The sequence below is a fragment of the Carettochelys insculpta genome, chromosome 3 (genome assembly GCF_033958435.1).
Source record: "Carettochelys insculpta isolate YL-2023 chromosome 3, ASM3395843v1, whole genome shotgun sequence".
Classification (NCBI taxonomy): Eukaryota; Metazoa; Chordata; order Testudines; family Carettochelyidae; genus Carettochelys; species Carettochelys insculpta.
In genome coordinates, this window is record NC_134139.1 from 204212677 (window position 1) to 204239435 (window position 26759).

At 46.5% G+C, this 26759-nt stretch overlaps 1 protein-coding gene and 1 non-coding gene across 3 annotated transcripts in view; both read left to right on the plus strand.

Annotated features, from left to right (window-relative positions):
* The first annotated feature begins 15358 nt into the window (after positions 1-15358).
* The window catches only part of EXTL3 (exostosin like glycosyltransferase 3), a 246123-nt gene continuing 234722 nt past the window's right edge, over positions 15359-26759 (plus strand). For both annotated transcript variants that reach the window (XM_074991465.1, XM_074991462.1), the window contains exon 1: positions 15359-15480. The gene's annotated coding sequence lies outside the window, so the exon portion shown is untranslated. The remainder of the gene's footprint in view (positions 15481-26759) is intronic.
* Positions 22569-22640, plus strand: TRNAG-UCC (transfer RNA glycine (anticodon UCC)). The gene has a single exon. It is a non-coding gene; the product is annotated as a tRNA-Gly (tRNA).

The following is a 26759-nucleotide window of genomic DNA, read 5'->3' on the forward strand; positions in this document are numbered from 1 at the left end:
CGCCTTTCGGAAAGGGCATGGTAATGAGCTGCTTCAGTAGATGCTAATGAGGTGCTGCCATGAATATGCAGTGCCTCATTAGCATAATGGCAGCCACGTGCATTTTGAAAGTACCACTTTTGAAATGCACATTGCCCTTGTAAATGGGCCTTTCAAAAGGACCCCTTGCTTTCAAAAGCCCCTTCTTCCCAAAACCATTTGGAAGCCATTTCTGGATGAAATCTGCTGTGTAAATATACAGAATTCTGAGGCATAATACTTTTATTAAAATATTGTTTCCTGGGTCTTTGGCCTGCATTTTGAAAGCCTCCATCCCAGCTAGGGGCTCTGTTTCGTCAGGAAACATGAACAAGCCCATGCAAAAATGCTAGCAGCTCACCAGCCCCTCTCATTCTCTAGCTGTGCAGTTGCTTATCCAATTAGATGACAAAAGAAGCTGCTTCCAGGCAGATGCCAAAGAGTCTGTCACTAACTAATACAATGCAAATGTCACTGGCTCTCCAGGCTCTATTTCTTTCCCCAACCTCTCCCCACTCATCCCTTTAGCAAATGCTATAAATACTGAGAGGCATATACAAGGCCTGAGTCTTTCCTGCCAGGGGATTGGGAAACTGTTTTCCTACTTATTTCATGGTATCATTCCTCCGTGTGCCACTTTCTAATGCCATGTGAGACAGATGGAACGAAACACGGTTTAGCCGTTAAAATAAAAAGGCTAATCCTCTAGGAATAATAGACGTAAGCTCTTTAGCTCAACTGTGCTATTGAGGCGTTCTTCAGTGAGTTGATTACAGTGACATGGAAAAGATTAAATTCCACTCCAGTCCCTCATCCAGAATTCAGAGTTTGGACCAGATCCTCAGCCAGCGTAAGCTAACATTGCTCTGTTCGTGGATTTCAGCAGAGCACTAGTGATGAGCCCCGACTGAGGGTCTGGCCCTGTTTCTCCTTACCAAATGGAAAAGGTTTTGTTCGAATATTCACATCAGGAAAAGCGGGATCGACACTCAGAGTGTGCCAGAGCCTCATTCTGCATCTTCTCCTTGTTCTTTAAGCACCTGGAGGAAAAATAAAATCAGGGAGAACAAAATGCTTAGGGGGGCAGTGCTGTGACCTCTGCTATCTACCAGCTCAGGAGAGATGAGCACATTGGTGCTTTCCAGTCTTCAAACTGCAAGAAGTCCTGTCCTCACAGGGGCAGGGCAGGTTCCAGCAGAAGGCCACACATTTAAAGGCAGCTTGTCAGCATCAAGATCTGCTGCCTGGATCTGAATGGGAGATTTTCCCCTATGTATCTGTTAACAGCAAAAGCCATAGGAGCCATTATTTGTGTTTATTGCTCTTTGTCAGTTGTTCCCATGAAAAATTCGTGGGTGAGCAAGTGTCTTTGATCAAAGACAGCTCCTTCTCCAGCGTTCTCCCCTCCTTTCCACCCCATCATCTTTCCTCCACTACGGCCCTGTGATCAGCTCATTGTTGAATCTTTCCGTTCCATATCACAAGTTTAAATCCAGGCCAGGTAGGCAGCAGTGAAATGCCATTAGTGTACAGGGTCTGTCTGAAGACAAGTATAAAGTGAGCTGATGGGAGTCCAGCTCCTTGGAGTCTCCACAACACAGACACCAAGGCCAGGTGATGTTCGTGCCATAACACAAGACCCAGAGGTCAACCAATTATGGAGGGGTGATAGCTAACTCAGAGGAAGAATTCTGATATCAGCCTAGCTCTGTCTACACAGGTGGTTGAGTTGGCTCAACTATATCGTTCATGCTCACGAAAAAAAGTTAGATCAGTCCAGCTACATTGATTAAATTTCATGTAGAACTCACACTAGTGAAGACACAAGCTGGTGTTTCAAACCATATTGGTTAACCTGTTTTTTAAAAGCACCTTCTGTGCCCTCTACCACAATCAACTTCGACCATAAATTATGGTTTGTGTACAACAGAACAGGGGTCAGCAACCTGGGGCACAGATGCCAAGAGTGGCACGCGAGGCAGGAGAGTAGCCCTGCTCCTCCTCCCCCATGCAGCCGGGAGCTTGCTCAAAGCCAGGCCACCTGTGGATTAACAAAAGGCCAGTTGATGCAACCAACCACCACGGAAACGGTAAAGCTCTGCATCTCCATTTATTTATTAATGGAGTTGTTGTAAGTAGGACTATTAGTGACTTTAAAAAGTATTACCGACATTGAGGTCAAAATGTCAAATTTGGGCACTCTGCCTTGGAAAGGTTGCTGACCTGTGCAATAGAACGAGGGACCTGTCGTCCTCCAGAAACTATGACACTCCTGTTAATACACCAGTACCTAATTGTTCTGAGGTCACCCACAAGTCCCTCACCAGGATGCAATTTAAGAATAACTCACTTGCAAAATGTACCAGATGCTTTTAATGCAACCTCAGTGACGCTAATGATATGAGATTTGTATTAGCGTCTCCTAATACATCACAAATCTGCTCTTGTGTTCTATGACCATTTGTACATTATGGACCCTATCCCATGAATTACCGAGTCTACTTATAAAACAAAGCAAGCAGTCCTGTAGCACCTTAAAGCCTAACAAACAATATTATTTTGTAGCACCTTGAAGGCTACACTAGTCTACTTATGTGCTTACTTGCCGTATCCAATCATCAGGGCTACGTCGACACTACAGAGATCTTTCAAAAACAAAGCCCTTCCGGAAGAGCTCTTCTGAAAGAACGTCTTTCGAAAGAGTGCATCCGCCCACAGAAAAGCAGATCAAAAGAGTGATCTGCTCTTCTGAAAGAGCGTGTCCACACAGCCCCAACTCTTTCAAAAGAACAGGCCAGGGATGGAAAAATCAGGTGCCATGAGGACTGCTCTTTCAAAAGAAAGCCCTGCAGAGCATCTATACATACTTGCTTTCAAAACAAGGAGCTCTTCCTGAAACGGGAGAGGAAGAGTGCTTTTGAAAGGAGCACCTCATTCTTTGGATTTACTTTTGAACAAATACTTTTTGTGGGTAGACACTCCGTGGGATCTTTTGAAACCCCCTTCTTTCAAAAGAACTTCCTAGTGTAGACACAGCCTAGATGTTTTGGTGTGATTTATAGTGTTTCAGGGCCCATCTGCGCTGTTGAAGAGAATTACCTTAATACGAACTAGGAATCTTATAGTTTACACCTGCAATGTCCACTCTTTCGAGGTAGAGCACAGCAGTTGGATGGGTCCTGCTACATATCCCTGTATCCTGAACAGCGAGGCAGTGGAGAGAAACTGGTAAGAAAGGAAGACAAAAACTGGAACTCAACCCTCATGAAAGCCTGTTTGTGTCAATAGTTTCTAATGGTTTTCTTTGATAAATCCCCCATTTCAGGTGGACCATGATTCTATGTATGACACTCATTCACAAACTAGTCAATAACAAGGAAAGGGCATGGGAAAAGCTGTGCTAAGGAAAGAGCTCCCTTGTCGTCATTAAAAATGTACCTCCATGAACAGCCCAAGCTACTTCACTGAGAAAAGCTCGCCTGCCAATACGGAGCTGTGCACATGAATGACTACGCTGGTGGAACGTATATCACTGGGGTGGGGTGTGGAATTATTCATGTTACTGAGTGACATCAATTATGCTGACATAAACTATAACGTGGGCATAGCCTAAGACCAAAAGGTTGTCTCTCTCCCCCCAAAAAAACTCAGTCCAATGAGACACACAACCTCACCCACCACATCACTTTAATATCCTGGAGCTAACAGGGTTACAACAATACAGCATAAGTTAATTATGTGCATATATAGCTACAGGTTGAACCTCTCTAATCAGGAACTCTCTCATCTGGCAACATCTGTAATCCAGTGTGATTTTAGTTAGCTGGATGATCACTTATCATGGATGTGGCCAAATTTCCTGTGAGTCCATAAAGTTTGTTTACGGACACCAGTCCTGCCTCTCAGTGTTCTGTGCTGCTATTTAGCTGTAATTTACCCCTAAATGTCTTCTACGAGCCCAGTGAGCAGCGGAAGTGTTGGTAATGTGCTAGACAATATTGATCTCCCACAGTTCAACAAATTCTCTCATTCGGCACCAGTCAGGCTGTGAGGGTGTCAGATGAGAGAGATTCGATCTGTACAAGTCTATACCACAGATCCCCAAAGGTGCTTTCGGGACCTAACTCCAACTGAAATCAATGGGATTTGAGGTTCTTGGCCTACATGACATGGGAAACTCTCGTTCCTAATTTCCTAATTTATCTTTCAAGTGTACATACAGTAGAATTACTCAATATAAAATCAAGGCCTCTAACAAACAGAGTTATGAGCTGCAGACAATATACAAAAAAGACAAGTATAAAAGTCTGTTATCTGTTAAGCTAAAGTGGAAACAAAATTTAGGATTTGAAGCTCAAATGACAGAGTACATAAAAACACGTAAATAGCAAAATATTTCTGTTGATGCCAGACACATGAGTAAATCAGTTTTGTACATGGTATTTTTATCACTCTAATGAAAACCAGACTATACCTACCCTAGCAGTTCTGCACTCTAAGCCAGTTATGCAGTTACACTGAGACCCTTTTTCCATTAGACAAGGAAACATCCATTGGTCCCAAAGTACTGGGTAAACGACATCATGATCAGTACTGATTACGTTCTGGTAGGCAGCTTTGTCGGTAGAGGTGTCTGGGTAAAATGTGTTTTGACCCTACTTAATTTTGTTATTCGCAGAATGGAAGGCCGATGTGCCTCTGTCATGAGTGGGGATCCAATGTGTTTACTGTTGTACAAACCCACTGTCAGAGAAAGACCCTGACTTAGAGAGTTATAATCTGAATAGACAAGACAGAAAGAGTGGGATGGGAAGCTGTGGTGATTTGCTCATGGTCACACAGTAGGTTGGGCACAGAGCCAGGAGTAGCACCTTTGTTTCCACAAGCTAAATATGAGTCAACAGTGTGATGCTGTTGCAAAAAAAGCAAACAGGATTCTGGGATGCATTAACAGGTATGTTGTGAGCAAGACACGAGAAGTCATTCTTCCGCTCTACTCTGGACTGGTTAGGCCACAGAATATTGTGTCTAGTTCTGGGCACTGCATTTCAACAAAGATGCGGAGAAATGGGAGACGGTCCAGAAAAGAGCAACAAGAATGATCAAAGGTCTAGAGAACATGACCTATGAAGGAAGGCTGAAAGAATTGGACTTGTTTAGTTTGGAAAAGAGAAGATTGAGCAGGGACATGATAGTGGTTTTCAGGTATCTAAAAGGACGTCCTAAGGAGGAGGGAGAAATCTTGTTCTTCTTGGCCTCTGAGGACAGAACAAGAAGCAATGGGCTTAAACTGCAGCAAGGGAGGTTTAGGTTGAACATTAGGAAAAAGTTCCTGACTGTCAGGGTGGTCAAACACTGGAATAAATGCCAAGGGAGGCTGTGGAATCTCCATCACTGGAGATATGTAAGAGTTGGTTAGACAAAGATCTGCCAGGGAGGGTCTAGATGGTGCTGGGCCCTGCCATCAGGGCAGGGGTCCGGACTCAATGACCTCTCAAGGTTCCTTCCAGTCCTAGTATTCTATTATTCTAATCTAGTGCACTAATCCACTAGACCAGGGGTGAGCAATCCCTGACATGGGTACCCCTAGTGGCATGTGAGCCAATTTTCTTCAACACACCAGGGAGGAGCTCAACCCCACCCCTCCTTCCCCATGCAGCAGGAAGCTTGCTCAAAGCCATGCCATCTGAGGATTAACAAAAGACCAGCTAATGCTACCAACCACCACCTAAATGGTAAAACTCTGCCTCTTCATTTATTTATGAATGAAGCTGTTGTCAGTAGGACTGTTAGTGACTTTAAAAAGTATCACCGGCCTTCGGACCGTACATAGAAGTTAAAAAGTCAAATTCGGGCACTCTGCCTTGGAAAGGTTGCTGACCCCTGTGCTCGACTGCACTGTGTTTCTACTGTTTGTAAACAGAACTAGCATTTGCTAAAAGAATTGCTGGGCATTGTCTGGAGCGCTACGCACCTGCCAGCCCCCACTCCGCAGCTGTAAAAGACACCATCTCTAGGAACCACCCCAGGATGAAGACAAGTTTGTGCGTGGAATAATAATAATACTGGGACTTCACAGTATCTGACAGAGAAAATCAGCAAACTGTACAATAACTTAGTGGTTGGGCACACGCAGAGAAACACAAAACAGCTCAAGGTCTGGTGGTTGGTCAGTTTCAACTGGAATGCCCCAAGGATCGGTTCTAGCACTGGGTTTTTTTCAACATCTTTATTAGTGAACTGATGACAGGATGGATGGCACCCTCAGCAAGTTCATGGATGACACTAAGCTAGGGGAAGAGGTAGATAGAGCCCAGAGTGACCTAGACAAATTGGAGGATTGGTCCCAAAGAGATCTGATATGGTTCAACAAGGGAAGGGCAGAGTCCTGCACTTGGGACCCGCGAAACTGATGGAAGAATCCCAAGCATTGTTACAGGCAGGGGACCAACTGGACAAGCAGCAGTTCAGCAGAAAAGGACCTTGGTATTACAGTGCATGAGAAGCTGGATATAAGCCAACAATGTGCCTTGTAGCCAAGGAGGCTAATGGCATATTGGGGTGCCTTAGTAGGAGCACTGCTACCAGATCTACAGAAGAGATTATTTCCCTCCATTTGGGACTGGTCAGGCCACAGCTGGAGTATTGCATCCAGTTCTGCCCCCCCACCCCCAGTACAGAAAGGATGTGGATGAATTGGAGCAGGTCCAGCAGAGGGCAATACAATTGATTGGGGGCTGGAGCACATGACCTACGAGGAAAGGCTGAGGGATTTGGGCTTCTTTAGTCTGCAGAAGACAAGAGTGGGAGGGGATTTGACAGCAGCCTTCAACGACGTGAAGGGAGGTTACGAAAAGGATGGAGAGAGGCTGTTTTCAGTGGTGAGAGATGGCAAAATGAGGAGCAATGGTCTCAAGTTCAGTAGGAGAGGTCTAGGTTGGATATTAGGAAAAACGATTTCATTAGGAGGGTGGTGAAGCACTGGAAGGGGTTATCTAGGGAGGTGGTAGAATCACTACCCCTAGAGGTCTACAAGTCCTGACATGACAATGTCCTGCCTGGGGTGATTTAGTTGGGATTGGTCTGGCTTTGAGCAAGGGGCTGGACTTGGACCTCCAGCCCTATGATTCAAGGTAGACTATAGTTACTGCAGTTGAATCTTGACCAGGAGACCAGAAGTAACCCTTTCCTCTGGCAAAAATGTACCACAGACTCCTTAGTAAAGACTAAGCTGGCTTTGCGACTGATCCTGACTGAAAGCATTACTGCCCTATCAGCATGCAGCTTCAGGAAGCACAGCACAGTGTTTGCAGGATCTCTGCTAGGTTTGGCTGATGGTCTCCCATCCAAGCACTAACATCCTCCAGTATTACATAGCTTCAGCTACCTTGCTGGATTGACAAGGTAATAAACTAATTCCATGGTTAGATATGGAGAAGCATCAGGGCATGTTTCTACAAAACCCACAACACTGGACAGATGAGGACTAAACCGGAAAACCACACAGGTACGCAAAGTCAAGGACCGGCGGAAGGATGCTGAATGTATCTTACCAACAAGGGCGGCAAGTCGACTTTTTGGAATTTACTAGGCCTATTCTCTAGAGCAGTGTGTCTTAAACTATGTTCCACCGAAAACTGGTGTTCTGTGCACCACTTGCAGGTGTGCCATGAGTGTTTGGAAAAATAATTTAAAGTTTTACAATAATCATTTTATGATGATAACAGTAATGGAAAATACTGAAACATAATTTTATTTCTTACAACTTGCAAGAGGGGTAGTCGTCTGGCAACCCAGCAAGGTTGACTAACGTTGTGCTAACCTCCCCTCTCCTCTAATCTTCTCCGAGCAGCGTGGCAACAAGGAACAAAGTATGCATGTACATATTTCCTGTTATTGAAACCAGATACAATGTTACTTCTTCATCACTAGGATAATTGATTAAATTACTTCATTTTGGTTCTGCTGTACATGTTGCCGTTTTGCTTTGTTTTGTTTTTTGTCTGGCAACCATTTTTTAAAGAACATTTTCCTAGGTGTTACACGTAAAAATGATTATTGTTTGGCGTTCTGTGGTCTCAAAAAGCTTCAGAAACACTGCTCTAGAGCATCTGTGAAAAGCCATAGTTGAGACTGTTAGGCTATGGCTACATTGCACCCTAAATTTGAAAAAAGATAATGCAGTTTGCACTACACAAATTGCACATTCTATTTCAAAATAGGCTATTTTGGCATTTGGAGCTGTCCGAATGGTGCCGAATGTTGAAATACTGTGCTGTTTTGAGGCATCCATTACTCCTGCACTGAGGTGAAGAGGCATTCTGAAATAGCTCTGCAGTATAGACATAGCCGAACTGCGAGCATACCTTCTGAAACTGGATATGAGTCAATAATGTGCCCTTGTAGCCAAGAAGGCATGGCATACTGAGGTGCACTAGAAGAATTTCCAGCAGATCTAGAGAAGTTATTCCCCTCTACGTGGCACTGGTGAGGCCACATCTAGAGTATTGTGTCCAGTTCTGGGCCCCCCAGTATAGAAAGGATGTGGACACACTGGAGCAGGTTCAGTGGAGGGCAAAGAAAATGATTAAGTGGCTGGAGCACATGACCTATGAAAAGAGGCTGAGAAATCTGGGCTGATTTAGTTTTCAGAAGAGAAGAGTGAGCGGGGATTTGACAGCAGCCTTCAGCTTTCTGAAAGGTGGCTCTAAAGAGGATGGAAAGTGACAGATGGCAGAACAAGGAGCAAAGGTCTGAAGTTACAGAGGGAGAGGTCCAGATTGGATATTAGGAAAAGCAATTTCACCAGGAGGGAGGTGAAGCACTGGAATGCGTTATGGGAAGAGGTAGTGGAATCTCCATCCCTAGAGGTTTTTAAGTCATGGTTTGACATAGTCATGGCTGGGATGACTTAGTAGGGGTTGATCCTGGTTGAAGCAGGGAGCTGGACTAGATGACCTCCTGAGGTCCCTTCCAGCCCTAGATTTCTATGATTCTGTGAAACTGGAGGCTGAAGGCAGCAGTGACCTTTAAGAGAGCATGGAGCAGCTACCAAACTGAAAATGTGCCCATGTCAATAACACTGCTTCAGGCCATGTTGAGGCAGGGCTGTGGATGTCTGAGAACCAGTGCTTTCAACATTCATGGAAACAACTTCTCAGCACCTACCACCTACAGGTGTGTTTCCCTGTAGAAGACTTGTTACTTTGCAAGTCCGTGCCAGTATTCACAGGAGGCTGCTGAATGGAAGCAGTCAAAGTTTTCCAAGCTCAGCTGGGAATGAGGCATTGCAATATGCACAGATGGTGCCCAGGCAATGCCAGGTAAAAATAGCATCAGTCTTCCCAGAGATCCAAAGCATTGAGCTAATATCTCTCCCTGACACAGCGCCAAACTGTGGCTGCTATAGAAATGCCTGTAAAGCTGCACCATGTCCTTAAATGAAGTTGCAAATTTCATGTAAGGCTGTTTGTCCCCTGCATTCTGAATTTCTTCCCTTGCTGTGTGACAAGCAATGGCCCCTTCACCAGCATTTCTGCAATGCAGCAAAGCTAAAGCACTAACTCAACTCTTTGACTAGGGAGCAGAAGAGTTCCTTATGCTGAGTTCTCAGCAATTCAGCCTTGTCTTTCACCAATTGTGCTGTGTGGCCAGCTCAGCTGACATCTCTGGTCAGGTGGATGAGCTGGATTCTCCTCTGCAGGGGCAGAATAACTGTGTTCTGCCAATGCACATCGGGGCAGAAGAGTTCAGCAGAAAACTCCATCTGAGTGCAAAGAGAAAACCTGGAGTATTTTCCCCGATATCAAATTTTAGCAGAGGGGCTGCTGGGTAGGAACAACTGGGAGCTTACAAGCCAATAGTGGTGGGAATTTCCAGCCCAGCTGTAAGATTATTCTCCAGATGATCCACAGAAGGGACAGAAGTGGATCACCAAGCCTTTCATGCAAGTTGCTATTGCTTTAGCCTGTGAGACAGAGACCCCTCTTGTGAAAGAACTTTGTGACTCCCTCTCTTCAGCTACAAAAACAACAAGAAGTCCTGTGGCACCTTCTAGACTAACAAATATTTTGGAGCATCAACTTTCATGGGCAAAGACCCGCTTCATCAGATGCTAGGAGCTTGGCGCTCAGCAATGTTTGGCTGCCAATGAAGGAGAATACCGAGCTTCAGTGGCAGAAGCCTGAAAGTTTGTATCTTTTTTTCTTCCTGGGATTTTGAGAGTCAGTCCTCCTTAGTGGTGGGGATTTAAAAATAGAAGACTGTCAATCAGAATGAACCTGTAAGGGGTTCATTGCCTTGGGGTGAAGGCATTGGTCTTAGACTCAGGGGTGTGTGTGCAGGGGGGAGCTTCAATTCCTAGCTCTACTACAGATGTTAGGCAAATTGTTTAATATCGCTGGACCTCAGTTCTTCCTCTGTGAAATGGGCTGATAACTATAGCATCTGGGAAATAGAAACCTCTTTGTGTGAAGACTCTGGCATGTTAGACATAGGTTTTCATCTTGAACTGAGATGAAAAGACAAAAATTTGATTTCCCCCTGCCCCTCCCTCCAGAAAGGGATTTCCAGGAAAAAAGATCAGTTTCAGGAAAAGGGAAACAATTTTTCAGCTTCCAGCCTGCCTGGAAGTCTCTGGTTGCACTCACTTAATCCTCGCAGGCAAGTGATGAAATTAACAAGAGCTTTCCAGATGGGCAGCTGGGAATCTCTCAATTTGCTTTGCTTGAGAGAAAATCTAAATATAGCTCTGGCTAATGTCATTGTTGAAAAGGGGGCGTTTTCCAGTGGGAAAGGGTTCCAAAACAAAACTCCCAACCATTTCTGACAACACCACTTACGTCCTTTCTCTGCCTAGTCCCTTTCAACTTGCCATGGTAGGAACTGCCTCTTACTCTGTGTGTGTGTGTGGATCTGCAACAATGACAGGCCAGTCTTGATTTGGGCTTGTAAGTGCCATGGGAATACAAATGTAGCTCCTCCTAGCTCAGAATGAAGGGACTCAGCATAGGGAAGCCTTGAGACTTTTCAGACCAAGTTAGAGACTTGGCCTGAGGCTCCTTTGTGTTCTCTCAGACCAGAGCCTCCCAGACAAACTGCCAGGAACAGGCACTATTCTGTAAAGAACAGATCAGGATCACAGTGCCACAGCCTCCTCTCTGCTTACAGCCTATGAGCTCTCAGCTGAGCCAAGGCTCAGTCCCTGCTGGAACCAGGAAGTTCTCCCAACATGCTGCAGTTTTAGTCGGCAAGTTGTAGTTCCCAGGACTGCTCTTGAAGCACACTGGACCTTGGACTACACCAATAATCATGGGGAGTTTCCATAGACGAGGGGCGATTGCCCCCCAGCCACACTCACAATGAGCACCGTGCTGCTTGTGATGAGTACAGGGGGGATCTTGTCCCTCGTGCAGAGCAGCATGGTAGGAAAGTGCTACTCCCAGCAATGCTGCTCCAGGGGATGAGGGGACTGCACCTGAAACCACAAGGGGAGAGGCGCTTATGTGGGAAGAGGCGGGATGAGGGCGGTGCAAAGGTGAGGAGAGGGCGGGGCATGGGTGGAGCAGGGGCAGGGCATGTGTGGGAAAGGGGTGGGGCATGGAGGGAGTAGAGATGGGTAAGGGGCACCCCCGTAGAATGGTGGTTCCCCTCCCTGTGATCTGCAAGGTACTGCAGGGGATCTGTGGAAAAAAAAAGATAAATAAACATGCTTGTAGAAAATAACTGGCTTTGATGGGGGTCCACAGACAGTTTGGGGGTGATCGGGGGTCTGCACTGGTGAAAAGATTGGGAACCACTGCCCTAGAATCCACTTGCTGGTTGCCTCTGTTAGTTCCCCTGTATGACCTGGGGTGGCCAAGGGGATGGTACATCCTCTTTAGGCTGGGACAGACTCCTTTTTCAGCTCTGCCCTAGATGTGACCCCTTTTGGGCAGCAAAACTGGGCCCTTCTCCTATTTGCTTTTGCCTTTTGGGGGTGGGGAGAAATGTTTCCAAAGGAGACAAAAGCCCAGTTTTGCCCCCGAAGAGATATATCGGCTCCGCAGGGCTTGGGGTGGCTCTGAGCAATGGCGCTCGGATGAATGGTGATGCCAGACAGCACGGGGTCAACCCCAGATACCCGGTGATGTTGCCACTTATCCGCAGTCCTGTTTCCAATTTAGGTATCTGTGGTTCAGCTTATTTATTTGTCCACTCCATAGGGGATGGAGAATCTTGAATGCAGCTGTTGCGTTCCCTCTCCTGGCACTGATAATCTTGTCTGTTCTTCTGTCTCTGCCTATAATCCTCACTAACTAGGTGACGTGCTCCACATCTTCCAGGTCACAGAATCACAGAATCATAGGGCTGAAAGGGACCTCAGGAGGTCATCTAGTCCAGCCACCTGCTTCAAGCAGGATCAACCCCTACTAAGTCATCCCAGCCAGGACCTTGTCCAGCCAGGACTCAAAAACCTCAAGGGATGGAGAGTCCACCACCTCGCTAGGCAACGCATTCCAATGCTTCACCACCCGCCTGGTCAAGAAGTTTTTCCTAATATCTAACCTACACCTTTCCGTCTTCAACTCCTGACCAGTACTCCTTGTTCTGCCATCTGACACCATTGAGAACAATTTCTCACCCTCCTCTTTAGAGCTCCCCTTCAGGAAGTTGAAGGCTGCTATTAAATCACCTCTAAGTCTTTTCTTCTGTAAACTAAACAAGCCCAAATCCCTCAGCCTATCCTCATAGGTCTTGTGTTCCAGACCCTTAATCATTTTTGTTGCCCTTCACAGAACCTGCTCTAGCAAATCCACATCCTTTTTATACTGGGGGGCCCAAAACTGGACACAACATTCCAGATGTGGCCTCACCAGTGCCGAATAAAGAGGAATAACTACTTCCCTAGATCTGCTCAAAATGCTCCTCCTAATGCACCCCAGTATGCCGTTAGCTTTCTTGGCTACAAGGGCACACTGTTTACTCATATCCAGCCTTTCATCCACGATAACCCCTAGGTCCCTTTCCATCATACTGCTGCTGAGCCAGTCGGTCCCAAGCCTGTAACAATGTTTGGGATTCTTCTGCTCCAGGTGCAGGACTCTACACTTCTCCTTATTGAAGCACATCAGATTTCTTTTGGCCCAGTCCTCCAATTTATCCAGGTCCCTCTGAATTCTCTCTCTACCCTCCAACGTATCTACCTCTCCCCCTAGTTTTGTGTCATCTGCAAACTTGCTGAGGGTGCAACCCAGTCCCTCATCCAGGTCATTAATAAAGATGTTGAATAACACCGGCCCCAGAACCGAGCCTTGCAGCACTCCGCTTGAAACAGACCGCCATCCAGATATTGAGCCATTGACCAAGACCCGTTGGGCCCAACCATCAAGCCAGCTTTCTATCCATCTTATAGTCCAAGGATCCAATCCATATTTCCTTAACTTATGAACAAGAATGTTGTGGGAGACCGTATCAAAAGCCTTGCTGAAGTCAAGGTATGTCACATCCACTGAGTTCCTTATGTCCACAGAGCTTGTTACTTCATCATAGAAGCTGATCAGATTGGTGAGGCAGGACTTGCCCCTGGTGAATCCATGTTGGCCACTTTTGATCACTTGCCCCTCTTTCAAGTGCTTCAAAATGGATTCCTTGAGGATTCCCTCCATTATTTTCCCAGGGATTGAGGTAAGGCTGACAGGTCTATAGTTCCCTGGATTGTCCTTCTTTCCTTTTTTAAAGATGGGCACAACGTTTGCCTTCTTCCAGTCATCTGGTATCTCCCCCGATTTCCAAGAGTCTTCAAGGATAATGGCCAAAGGTTCAGCAATTACCTCTGCCAATTCCCTCAGTACCCTGGGGTGCATTAAATCCAGACCCATGGACTTGTGCACATCTAGTTTTTCTAGATAGCTCAGAACTTGTTCCTTCCCCACAGATGGCTGCCCTCCACCTTCCCGTACTGCACCATCTAGGATCATCATTGGGAAGTTGACTTTGTCTTTGAAGACTGAGGCAAAAAAAGCATCGAGTACTTCAGCTTTTCCTGCATCATCTGTCACTAGGTTACCTCCCTCATCCAGTAATGGCCCCACACCTTCTCTGATAACCCGTTTATTGTTCACATGCCTGTAGAAACCCTTCTTGCTACTCTTTACATCCCTTGCCAGTATGGTGGTGGTGGTGTTGGACTGGTTGATCCTCATTGTCTTGGTCTTTCCCTTGTTAATGCTCAGTCCAGTCACTGAAGCCGTTTTGCCTAGTGTTATGACCTTCCACACTTTCATGCTGGTATGAAAGGAGGGCAACATCAAAGACGAAACTGCGGATCTTCAACACAAATGTGAAAAGTGCGCTCTTGTATGGATGCGAGACCTGGCGTACTAAAGAGTCGTCAATCGCAAGCTGCAGAGATTCATAAACAGATGCCTGAGGTACAGCCTTCACATCAAATGGCAAGACTTCATAACAAATGAGGAGCTTTGGAACACAGCAGGACAAGAACCAGTTGACATTGAAATCAAGAGAAGAAAGTGGGGATGGCCAGGCCACACTCTCAGAAAACCACCATCTAGCACGGTCTGTCAAGCTCTCACGTGGAACCTGCAAGGACAACGCAAAAGAGGAAGACCCGAGACGACGTGGAGAAGGTCTACTGAGATTGAAGGACAACAACTGGGGTACTCCTGGAATCAGCTAGAAGTTTTGTCTCAAGACCAAGTGAAGTAGAGGAGACGTGTGGATGACCTATGCTCCAGCTGGAATAGGAGGTGTACATCAAGCAAGTCATGGTTCAGCCTATGGGCGGCACATCTTTCTTCAGCTGGGCTGACACTTCCTTCCCACTGAACCTGGTCCCTCCGAAGCCTCTAACTAGACCTACCAGGCACTGCAGTTGTGGAAGCGTAGCCGGGGCTGGAGATAGGCTGCTCCTAGCGGTCTGCAAGGGGGTGCACTGCAGTACCCCTCTCAGCTGAGCGCTTGGGCAGCCGCCCAGGAGAAACGCAGGTGCCGCCCAGCTGATTAGCAGAGCCCCCACAGCCGGCAGCACGAGTTCCTAACGGTGGTGTGCACAGTTGCATATGCTTCGGTGCACAGAACAAAATTTATTCTGCACCTGGATGGGGGGGAAAAATGAGAGGGAACCCTGGTGCGGTTCGGCAGAGCTGCCTTCTCTCTCCCTCCATCGCACAGGCCTGGGGGGCAGGGGGTCCCCTCACCGGCTAAGGCCCCTCCCCGTGCTTTCACCGTTGCAGCAGTCAGCTCTGATCCCCGCCCCTCGCCCCTTCCCACCCGCGAGCTCCAGCAGGAGGCGCTTCCCCCTCACTTTTCAGCGCAGCTTCCCACAATGCACCCTGCCCCCGGCCGCTGCACGCCGGGGTTGCACAAGGCTGCCGCTGTCGCTGTTGCTGCTGCTCGGGAGCTGAGCGCGGCGCGAGCCCGCGCGCCTCGTGCAACTTCCCTCGGGGCAGCCGCGGGCCGCAGGTAGGGGCCGAGCCGCGGGCTCTGCGGGAGCGGCGCGGACCTGGCTCCGGTCCCTGGGCGCGCGGCCGGGAGGGGGCCGAGGAATGGGGCGCGGGTGTGGGCGCTTTTCCCCGGGGACTTTGCAGGGAGCGGGGACTTTGCAGAGGTCGCTGGCGGGAGGGCTGGTGCCCAGCGGCGCTTGCGGCCCCCCCCCCCCCCCCCGGGACAAGGCAGGGCGCGGAGCACGGCTGCATGCGCCCTCCTGTCCCCGCTCACGCGTGTGCGGGGTGGAGCGGGGGCAGCTGCGAAGCCGTGTCTCCCCCGATGGGATCGTGGCCGGGCAAGGCGTTGGGGGGGGGAGGGGGGAGCGGCGCTGATCGCGTTTGTTTTTGCAACTTCCGACCCTCCGCAAAGAAATGCACGAGCCCCCAAGGCAGGGGAACTTCCCCTCCCCTCCGGGGCGCCCCTTCCCCCCGCCTCCAGCCGCTGGGTTTCTTTGTGCTTGGCAGACAGGCTGTCAGCCGGCCTGCACCAGCACACCACGGGCTTCTGGCCTGCCCCCTGCAGCTGCCCCTCTGAAAATCAGCTTCCCATGAAGCTCTGCCCCCCCCCCCCCCCCCCCACGCCACTTAGCACAGCACCACTCTCAGAACTGCAGTCTCTGCATTCCCTCCCAAGGCTCCCTGGGACATTGTCCGGAGGTTGCAGAGCTGGTCCCCTATGGAGAACTTGCTTGCATAGGCGTGGGAACTAGGGGTGTGGGGGTTGCTGCAGCACCCCAGGGATCCCAGCCTTAGTGCCCAGGCTGCCGGCTTCCTCCTTGTGTGCAGCAGGTTCTGCTTCCCGCCCTCTGCCTGGGGACCCTCGCAATGTACGTCTGCGGCGGTCACTCGATAACAAGGGTGCGTGTGTTTAGAAGACATGAGAAAAGCCAAACACGGACCGGAGCGAATTCCTAGTATATAGACTATCTCAGCAGCACATGGCGCAGTGTGGTACCACCATAGCCAGGAGGGAAAGAACACAGACTGCAGTGTTCTCTGGGAGCACTGTATATTTTAAAGAGAGATCAAGCAGCAGTGTACTTTTCAGAGTGGGGTTCTCTGGTATTTTCTTATGTTGCAGTATAAGGCTCTCCCTCTGACCCTCCTTATAATTCTGAGTCCTGGGGCAGTTTGGAATTTGTTTCTGGCCTTAAAACAACAACCACTCATCAGCAAGTCCTGAGAAAAGATGCTGGGGTCAAAGTTTGGGAAGCATCAGGCTTGCAGTGAGGGGAGAGAGAGCATAGTGGTTTGAGTATTTGCCTTGTAAATGCATGGTTGTGAGTTCAGTCCTTGTGGAGGCCATTAAAGGGCTGGGTCAAATAGATTAAAAAAGAAATCTGTTAGGAAGGGGTGCTTGGCCCTGTGAAGAGGGCAGTGGGCTGGACTTGATGACCTCTTAAAGTCCTTTCCACCTCTATGCAACAGGCCTTTTGGGAGCCAAGAAAAAACTGATATTTGCAAATTATTTCTGAGGTGCAGAGACAACCTTCCTGGCAGGGGTGACTTAGAAGTGTCCAGAGGAAAGGTGGGTTTGCCTGCAGATAAAATACCCCAAATTCCCATTAGCTTGAACATGGGGTGTTTCAGGCTCTCCCTTCTTTGCATCGCTGTTCATAACATCTTTTCCTGCTCACTCCTCATGATGGGATGTGGATTATGAGAGCACCCCTGATTTATTTGCAGTGATGATAACACTGCTTCTAAAATGATAACTCTGAACCTCCCACTAGCACTGCGCAATTGTCCCTCCACATTGTGCTTCCAGCATTGGCCTGTAACTGGGTTTGTGGGTGCTAGATTTGAAAGAATTTTATTGCCGCATTAACAAAACGCTGTTCAAGGATTATTATTATTATTATTTTAATTGTAGGGCTGTGTGAAAGCCCCCGGAAAGAACAGCCTTTAAAAATAAAAGAGGACATTGTCAGGAACAGAAATAGGACAGTAGCTTAAACTGACTTGTTTCATCATGTATCTTCTGCACTATCTCCTGTAGCCAGGGCTCACTGCAAAGACAAATGCTGCAGCTGAAGGTCTTCCTTTAAAACTTGTTTCTAGTGATGTGTTATTGTCTCAAATAAAGTGAGCTGAACAAGCTCCTGCTCTTTCCTCCAAAGAAGGTGCAATTCTCTCAGTTGCTTTTCTTACACATCCCCTCCCCTCCGCCTTACGTTTAAACACCCGCTGGCTGTAGCAGTTTGCTACAGCCCAACCCCTTCAGGGGTCTCTGTAAAGCTATTAGATCCTGAGAAGAAAGGGGCTGTGTAAGCATAAAGGCTGGTTATTGTTGGGGTGGGACTGTATTCCATTCAGGGCTGGGTGTGCTGGCAAGGGTTTGACGCAGAGTTGGTGTTTGGTGCCACTGTGGGCTCAGAAGCGAGTGGATGCTATAAAGCCAGGAAACTGGTGCCTCTCTCTGCCAAGGTTCAAAGAAATTCCTGCTCAATGCCCACCACTGCAGACCCAGCCAGCTCCGGAAGCTGGAGTCTGCCTGTAAGTTCTGCTCTCCTGCAGAGCACTGGAATGTGCCTCTCCAGCCCAGCAGACAGCAGAAGGGGAAGCCAGAATGAGGACGCTCTGTCACGGGACTGGAAATCTACACAGAAATCATATATGTGACACTAACAATGTGCATGCTGCCCACGTGGTAATGTGGAGGAAGAGGCATCTCCTGTCTCAAAGAGCCTACAGTCTTGGAGGCATGGGTTTTCTGTTTGCACCGTTGATGTTCAGACGCAGAAAAAGGCGTGGTCTGTTCAAGTCCGGGTAGTTGATGTGAAGGGAGGCAGCGAAAAGTAGTGGGGATGCATCTCATTAATGAACAGTTTTGTTTCAAAGCAGGGGATGTCACCTCCCTGTTGAGGGGAGGATTGGGTTGGGTCTGCTTGTTGGAAGAAGGAGATTTGAAATATGGTCTTGGAGGAGGAAAGGGCCCAGGTGATGGTGGGTCTGGAGGCAGAGGTGGTTGGTGCAAAGGGCTTCCCATAGAAGAAAGTGAAGAGGCAGGTGTGAGAAAAGGGCATCACGTTGCCATGGTGCGAGTGTAGATGGTGCATGAGCGACATGAGCTTTACTTTGCTCGTCAATCACAACACTCTGTTCTGTCCTATCTCCTGTCCTCTGACTGTATGTGGTCCCATCACACTGAACGGTCTCTGAGAGGACTGGAGCAAGACACACACCAAGCGCTGCATCTGCTGTGTTCATATGGTAACAGATTTCCTTTTCGATGCTCTGCCTTCCCTCATGTGCTTTGGGAACACAGAGGTCTGAGTCCTGTCCTTGTCACCCAAAAGTTCTCAGGGCACAGGGCAATGGAACTCATGAAGTTCAACGGGAGCTAAGGATTTGATACAATGTTACAGTAACAAATACTGTGACAGTAATGCAGGAAAACACGTGAGAAGAGTCAACAAATTTGTTTATAAAATTATGCCGCAAATCCTGTGATCAGATTCACTTGGGCAGAACTGTGCCTGAGTAGAGGAGTTTGCTGACAGATGTCTAATTGCAGGAGGCAGACCAGAGTCATAACTTCCATCATTAAACATCTTTTCTGTTCTCGTTTTGGGATTCTAGGAGTGAATTTAAAAAAAAAAATCTTTTCAGCTCATCTCTCTTTCTAGCAGCAATTTCTGCTGGGACCACTAGTCTGGAAAAAGGAAAGCAATGGTTTTAAGTAATTGATCAAAAATAGTTTAAGCAGTACCCTTATAAAACCAAAACCAAACCCACCACCCACAAAAGCAACCAGAAAAATTTCAAGTCAAGATGTGGAGAATGGAATGAAAACAGTAGAGCCCAAAGACATGTTTAAATACAGATGAGATGTTTATATTTTATTTAATACCTATTGAGCTGCCTTCCCTTTTAAGTCATCCCTCCCCAGATTTTTAGAAGATGGTGGAAAAAACAACAGAATTGCCTTAGAAGTTGGAAAAAGTCAATTATCAAATTTTGAAAGGGAACATAACTACTGCCATTAACAAACTTTGGCAGAAAATCTTTCAACTGAGATGAGGACCTGATGCTATCTGGCAGATGCTCTGTCTCTCTTAGAAACCTTAAGGGCTTGTCTATACTTACCAGAAGATCAACCCTGAATGTGTCGATCTTCCAAAGTTCAATTTTGTGTGTCTGGTAAAGACGTGCAAAGTTGATCTCTCTGGGGTCCGTCTCTCATGAGGAGTAAGGGAGGTAAGTGGGAGAAATGTTCACCTTGACCTCTCACAGTGAGGACAGACCTTACAATCTACTGCAGTTGCATCTATTCTAGCTATGCAATTGTGGTAGCTAGAACTGCATATCAGCAGTTGACTGTGGGGTCTACTGTAGACCAAGACCAAGCATCTTGCAGATCAGGCTCTCCTAGACTGAGCTGGTGGTTTGCAATCTGTGGTTCGTGGACCCTTGAGGCTCTGCAGACTGTGTTTAAGGGTCTGCCAAAGGTGGTGGTTACCAGGACCACTGGGTTTCACCTGTTGGTCTGTGGAAGCCTGGGGCTGGCAGGCTGTTTGAGTTTTTCAAAGGAGTCTGTAGCTTTTAGTTTTAAATTTTTAGGGGGCTTCACATGAAAGAGAGGTTGAAAATCACAGGTCTAAGGGCCTGTCTACACTTCAAATGCTGCAGTCCCATAGCTGTGCTTTTGGTGTGCTTCAGTGTGCAGACATGGCCTGTGCGGAGAAGAGGGGTTCTCCTCCTTGTATTGGGTAATTTGCGTTTCCGAGGGGCAGTAGCTAGCCAATGGATGAATTGGCTTTGGAAGAATGACATCCTTCATTTTGGTTTTGTGAGAAAGATTTAGGTTTTCCTAAGCCTATGGTTGACAACAGGCTGCCTTTTAAAATGATCACACTGAGGGGCTAATCCTTGATCATACAGTGTGCCCCCTTTTTTCAGGGTGTGGAAGGGGAACGTGGAGAGGAGGGAAACTTTCTCTTAATTTTAATAAGCTGAGTAAACAGTTTTTTTTAAAGTCACTTTAATAAGTTTCTATAGAGAAAAACAATTTGCTGCATGAGTTTGAATGACTCTGACTGCCACCCATATGGCCCCGAGTGGGGCCTAAGAGACATCATAGAGTCAGAAATAAATATTCAGTGGCTTCTGAGTTTTATTCAGGTCCATAAGCCTGACTGAGCCCAGCATTAGAAACCCCCTCCCCTGGCTTTTCAGCTGCTACTAACTTGCTAGCATTCAGTTGCCTCTTGAGTGAAACAGATGTTATCCTGGCCATTGTGTGGGTGTGCAGTCCAGTGTTGCCAATGCTCACAATTGTATTGTGAGCTTTGGAATAATTTTTTTTTACCCTTTTTTTCCTTCATGCACCAGCTCTGGGAGTCATGTGATCCATGCAAAATTTTCAGCTTGTAATTTAAGCCTTCCTGGTTGCTAAGGGAAGCTAAAAGCCAAACACAATTGCAGAGGAAAGCTATGCTAGTGACCTCACTTCCCAATGCTCAAGTGCTAGAAGGCAAATAAAGAAAAACCCTCCTTTTATTTTTCTTCTTATGTTGTTCCTGACTTGTTTTGAACACTTTGCGTTGGCAGCTCTGGTAACTCCAACTCAACCAATAAGAGTGGTGTGCAACTGACCGTATGATCAGCTGATGCTAATAGCTGTAAAAATATAACATGCACATCTTTTAATAGAACAGTCTGCTACTGAAAATCATTTCAAGCCAAACTTTCAAAGCCAATACCACTCCCATCCCTTCAAAATCAGCGTATGTTCCCACCTTTAAATTATTTCCTTATTTTTTAAAAAAAATTATAGGTTCTCCCTTCAAACTGCTCAGATGAAGCTTTCTTTTTCTGCAATCCATCCCCACAATTCTGTCTCCTCTTTTCCAAGATCTTTCCCCCAAGTTCCTACTTAGCAGTGATTGCAGGTGACTGGTCTCTGCCTGGCTAACTCCTGTTCTGCTGACTGCTATCTATTTTGACATCAAGTGCCTTCTCTCCTCTTTCCTCGTGGGCCAGCTGTCTCATGCTCCTTCTGAAATCAGTGGGGCCCAAGCAGCTTGGGAGGTGATGGTGGTAGGATTTCAACCCCCTGAACACAAAATAAAAACCTAGCTAGAACTTCGCAAGGTTTCAGTTGCGTTGTCTTCTGTGCCTTTATAGAGTTAGTTACAAGACACTTACGCCACTGTACATTGGTTCCGCTAAGGGAAAAGGATGGAGAAGAACAATCCATTGTTAATCCTTCTTTTGGGAGGCCTGTAAGTTTCTTGGCATTTTCTTTTGGAGTAAATTATATCTATGTAAGTGAAAGAAATTTAATTCTATAGTTCTTGCTGCATAAACCTGAGGGGGATTGAGTACAAATCCACCACATTAAGCTGGATCATAATTCCCATTGAAGACATATGAAAATACATTGTGCAAGCTACTAATCTCAACAATAAAGTATGGAAGAACTTCGAAGGTGACATACATTGTCTTTTAAATCCAGCTGATACTGCAGAAATCAGAAGCGGTTGTGAAGACTCAATTCAATTGAAACTGATATATGTTGGCTCCTTTGTGACCTGGCTTTTTAAAGAGCACAGAAAGGATAAATATTTGCCCCACCAAGAAGCAATATGTTCTCTAATGGTTTGAACACAGACACACAAACTACTCTCAGCTATGCCACAAATGAGCTGTGTTGTGACAAACAAAAGGAACTAATAACTTTAGTAGTAGGCATCCTTCAGTCTGCATAGACTATGGATCGCGCCCTTAAAAGTTTCAATTGAAGACTTCATTTACAGCGTCTGTTGTGACTATGAAGACCCACACGAGAGTGACAGTCCTTGCTGCATCTCTTGCAGATGTAGTGGGTGTCTGGCAAGTCCTTATTGTGCTTTCTGTGCGCTCGCTTCTCCTCTGCTAGCTGTCTGATCTTCAACTCGCCCTTCTGAAGGCCCTTGTGTAACCCCTGCCTCCATCTTCTGCGGTTGTCTGCTAGTTCTTCCCAGTTGTCCAGCTCGATGTCTACCTCTCTGAGGTCTCTCTTGCAGACATCTTTGTGACGCAACTGGGGGCGTCCGGGGGGTCAACTACAAACTAACAATGGTGGTGGTGGTGTAGTGGTCAGCATGGCTGCCTTCCAAGCAGTTGGTCTGGGTTCAATTCCCAGTCAACACAGAATAACTTTAACTAGTTAAAAGTCTTCACTGCTAACACATTCAAGTAATATCAGCCAAGGTAATTTTTATCAAACTTTCAAAAACATAAATGTGATTATTCTCAGTCCAGAGCCAAGAGAAATTTCAGCCTCAGAGAGGGTGGAGTGTTTAATTCCCCCTCATCCCTCATGCCAATGTTGTTCTAAGACCTGGAAATAGGAACTCACATTGGAGATGTCATGTCACAGGTATAACTACATAGCTGCTCATGAAGAGCTACAATAAAACAATGAGGATGTTTTCATCATAGCTGTTTTCTTATAATGGAGCAGAGCTTTTCACAGCTGTTGGATGAATAATCGCTCATTTCTTATTCTGATCTGATAATAAGCCCCCTTAGGAGATTGATTGCCTGTTGGATAATTTTATCCACCTGGGAAGTTCTGACTTTAGATGTGTGCAATTAAATAATACAGCTATTCGGGGGAAAGCAGCTGAGCTCTTCAATTACAAGGGATTGTATTGCTGCCTGGTCTCAAATTTATCACTGAAAGGGGGAGCCTATGATAGAATATTCTCCATTCATCAACATACAGAATCACATGAGTGGTCACTGGGATGTAATTTATCATTCTCCTAGATCTCTAGTTTGGACAAGGTCTGAGGGAGGCAGATCTTCATACTTCCGCAGATCATAATAAATCTGTGTCCCATTTTTCTGGTGTCACTTGGAACTTCATGTCTGCAGAAGACTGGACTCAGTCTTCCTGCTGAAAGAGGCTGTTGTCTTTTGTGCTAAAGGAAGATCTGTATGTGTCTGGGAGTATCGGTTTGTGACAAGTATCAGAGGGGTAGCTGAGTTAGCCTGTATCTTCTGAAACAACAAGACATCCAGTGGCACCTTGTAGACTAACAGATATTTTGGAGCATAAACTTTCACGGGCAAAGACCTGCTTTGTCAGATTCAACAAGACTTGCATGGCCTCCATGGATGTAGATGCCTTTCCACTGACATGCATGCGTGGTGGAAGCACTCTGACAAAGCAGGTCTTTGCCCATGAAAGCATATGCTCCAAAATAGCTATTTAGTTAGTAAGGTGCCAGAGGACTTCTTGTTGGTCTTGTGATGTACATCTGAGCAGTTCTGATTCTGTTTTGTATAGGTTCTTGTGTTTCCATTGTAGCCTCTGACCACCTTCAAGTTAGTTTAAAAACCCACCTAGAACTTTGTATGGTTTCAGTTGCATTGTCCTCTCTGCCCTGATGGAAGATTTCAGCCTCTTTTTCACTTGTGGACCCCCTTAAAAGTGTTTGAATGGAGGTGAGGACCCCTTTTGAAATCTTAGTCTGAAGGCCTCCTGAGATCTGTGGACCACAGGTTGAAAACCACTGTGGTGAGTATCAAACAATGTGTACGCATCAGACACTTGTTTTCCAGTAGTGGGACAAATACACACAAGCCAGTTCTTTGTTATCAGTTTCTCTTGGCGGCTCGGCACAAACATTGAGTGTAAGTGTGCTGTCATTTGCCTGCAGGCTGTATCGATCCTGTGACTCCCCTTAAAGCCATAAAGGGGTCATGTGACTTCAGGCTAACTCTGAACTGGTCCTTTCTTTTTCTTAAAGATTAAAAGCAAAAAAAAAAAAGAAGGAAAAAAAATGGAGGAACAATAATTCTCAGTGGGTCGAAACAGTTTTTAAATGGAACGAATAGGAGGACTAGATTGCTGCGGTGGGTGACAATGGAAAATGGATTTTTCCCTTTCTAGGTCACTGGTTTGAAGTGAATTGTGACCCGGGTGTGTTAGCACCCCTGCACCGTGTGTTGTAAGGTCACAGTCCTGCTCACAATAGTGCCAAGTGTAATGTGGGCACTTGTTCAAATTGGCTCCCCTATTGACTGTCTCCCGTGGGAAACCATGGCCTGACTAGATCATGGAGACCCTCTTCTGTTGTCGCTAGGGGTGGTTGTGTCATGTCAGAGCTGGAACCCTTTGAAGACGTGTGGGGAGTTCTTGCTCCTGCTGCCTGTGTGGTTTCTGGGGCTGTCCGTCTGGCGCTCTTAACCCGAGACCTCTTTTGTGGCTGCTGGGCACTGACCAATGTGGCTGTTTATCAGAACTAGAGGAGGATGTGGGCAGGAGGGTTCTCCCTGGCTGGTGGGGTCCTTGACTGGTGTCTTGTCTGTACATGCTTCCAGACCAAATTTCTCTGGGTGGCATTTGCTAAATTTGTGGACTCCTTCATGGAGCAGCAGACTTTTTGTTCAGGCTTCTGTGCTTGGTGTCCAGATTCTGTATCCACAACCCCACTGGCGTGTGGAGTTTCTTTTCACTGTTTATGATGTATATTATTGTAGCACCTTGCAGCCCGTCACAGGCTGGGACCCCACTGAAGTAGCTGTTGTACACACCGTGCAAAAAGGGGGACCATATCCCAAAGAGCTGGCAATCTAAACTGACTTCTTAACAGCACCTCCCTCAACTAAGGGATGTTCCTTAAAGGAGGTGAAGTAGAAACCCTAAGGGCTTGTCTATACTGCGGGGAAGACCGCCCCTTTCAGTGTCAATCTGTCTGAGTTCAGTTTCATACGTCTGGTAGAAACATGCAAAATTGAACTACTTGGGGTTGGCAGTCGACCTTTGTCCTGCTCGATGTAGTGAGGCGTAAGGGAGGTCTATTGGGGGTTTTCTCCCGTAGACCTCCCTCTGTGTGGGCAGCCAGGTAAGTCAATTTCAGATAAGTGGATTCTAGCCATGCAATTGCTGTAGCTAGAATTGCGTTTCTGCAGTTGGCTTACCTGCCTAGTATAGACCAAGCCTTAATAAGGGGGATAGGAGAGTAGGAAATGTGAGCATGTGCATGCATGCAAGCCAAATGTGGGAAAACGGAAAATTCCAAAAGACAAGACGATATCCAAAGCACAGTGATATTTTCAAGAGTCAACTCTAATCCATTTAAAAAACCAAAACCAAAAAAGCAGTCCTGCAACATTTTTAAAGACTAACAATGTAATTTATTAAGTGATGAGCTTTCATGGGACAGACCCACTTCTTTAGATCTGGAAAATTCAGTCTGTCTAAAGTTAAACCAATGGGAAAACTGTGTGACATTCCTTGCAAACTTGGAAGCAACTTTTTGTTTAAAAAACAATTGACAAGAAAACGTGCAGGTAACTGTTCATTTAGGGTTATCTTTTCTGTGGAACTAGTGGCTTTAAATGATACTTCAAGCAGCAAGGTGACTGCTTATAAAAATAAGTTTCACCAAACCTAGATAATGGGTGTTTGATTGCCTTGTAACATCTTATCTACTAGTATGCAAACCTAAACAAACTTTTCCTATTACAGCATATCTAGTTGCAGGCCTCAGAAACAAATCTAAGCACAAAGCAAAGGCTAGTTAAACCCTCTGTTCCTGCCTGCAGTGGCAGCATATGAAATTACAGAAATTGCTTCCATTCATCTCAGTTGCTACTGATGAGTTTGTGTTTGTAAGTTAATGAATAGCCTGGGCCTCAAATAATGACTCTTTTCTCTCTGAATACTTAGAACTAATGAGGACATCTCAGAATCCTACACCCCTTTTCGCTCCCTCCTTCAGCTGCTTGTATTTACTTGATTCCTGATATATCTAAAAATCTCCAGCTCAGAGACCACCTGTGCCTGGAGACAGTTGTGGGGTGGGGGAGGAGGAGGGATGGGAAAGCATGAGAGCAGCTGGCTTCAGCAGTGTTATGAGCACACTCAGGCTATGTGAGCCAGTACAAGCCAAGCAGCAAATCTGAGGGAGCCTTGTGGCCCCACATGTGTGTCACCCCATTGTTACAGCTCTGGTTTCTCCTGGGGCTGTAGAAGAAGTAACACTGAGCACTTCTACAGTATTTTTTCCTTCAGGATGCTTCACAAAAATTAATTGTCTTGCAACATTGCTGTTTGATTTCTGACATCTGCATTTGATGGTGGAGAATCTGATGTCCAGTAACTCGATCAAGAGCTGAGAATAGACTCTAGGAATCCTGTGTTACTGCTTTTACAACCATGAGTCTCTGCTCCCTTATTTCTCGGTTTAAAGTATGTGAGTGAAATCCAAGTGTGATGTGGTCTGCATCTCTTGTGAGTTGCATCTCTCTGGTTGC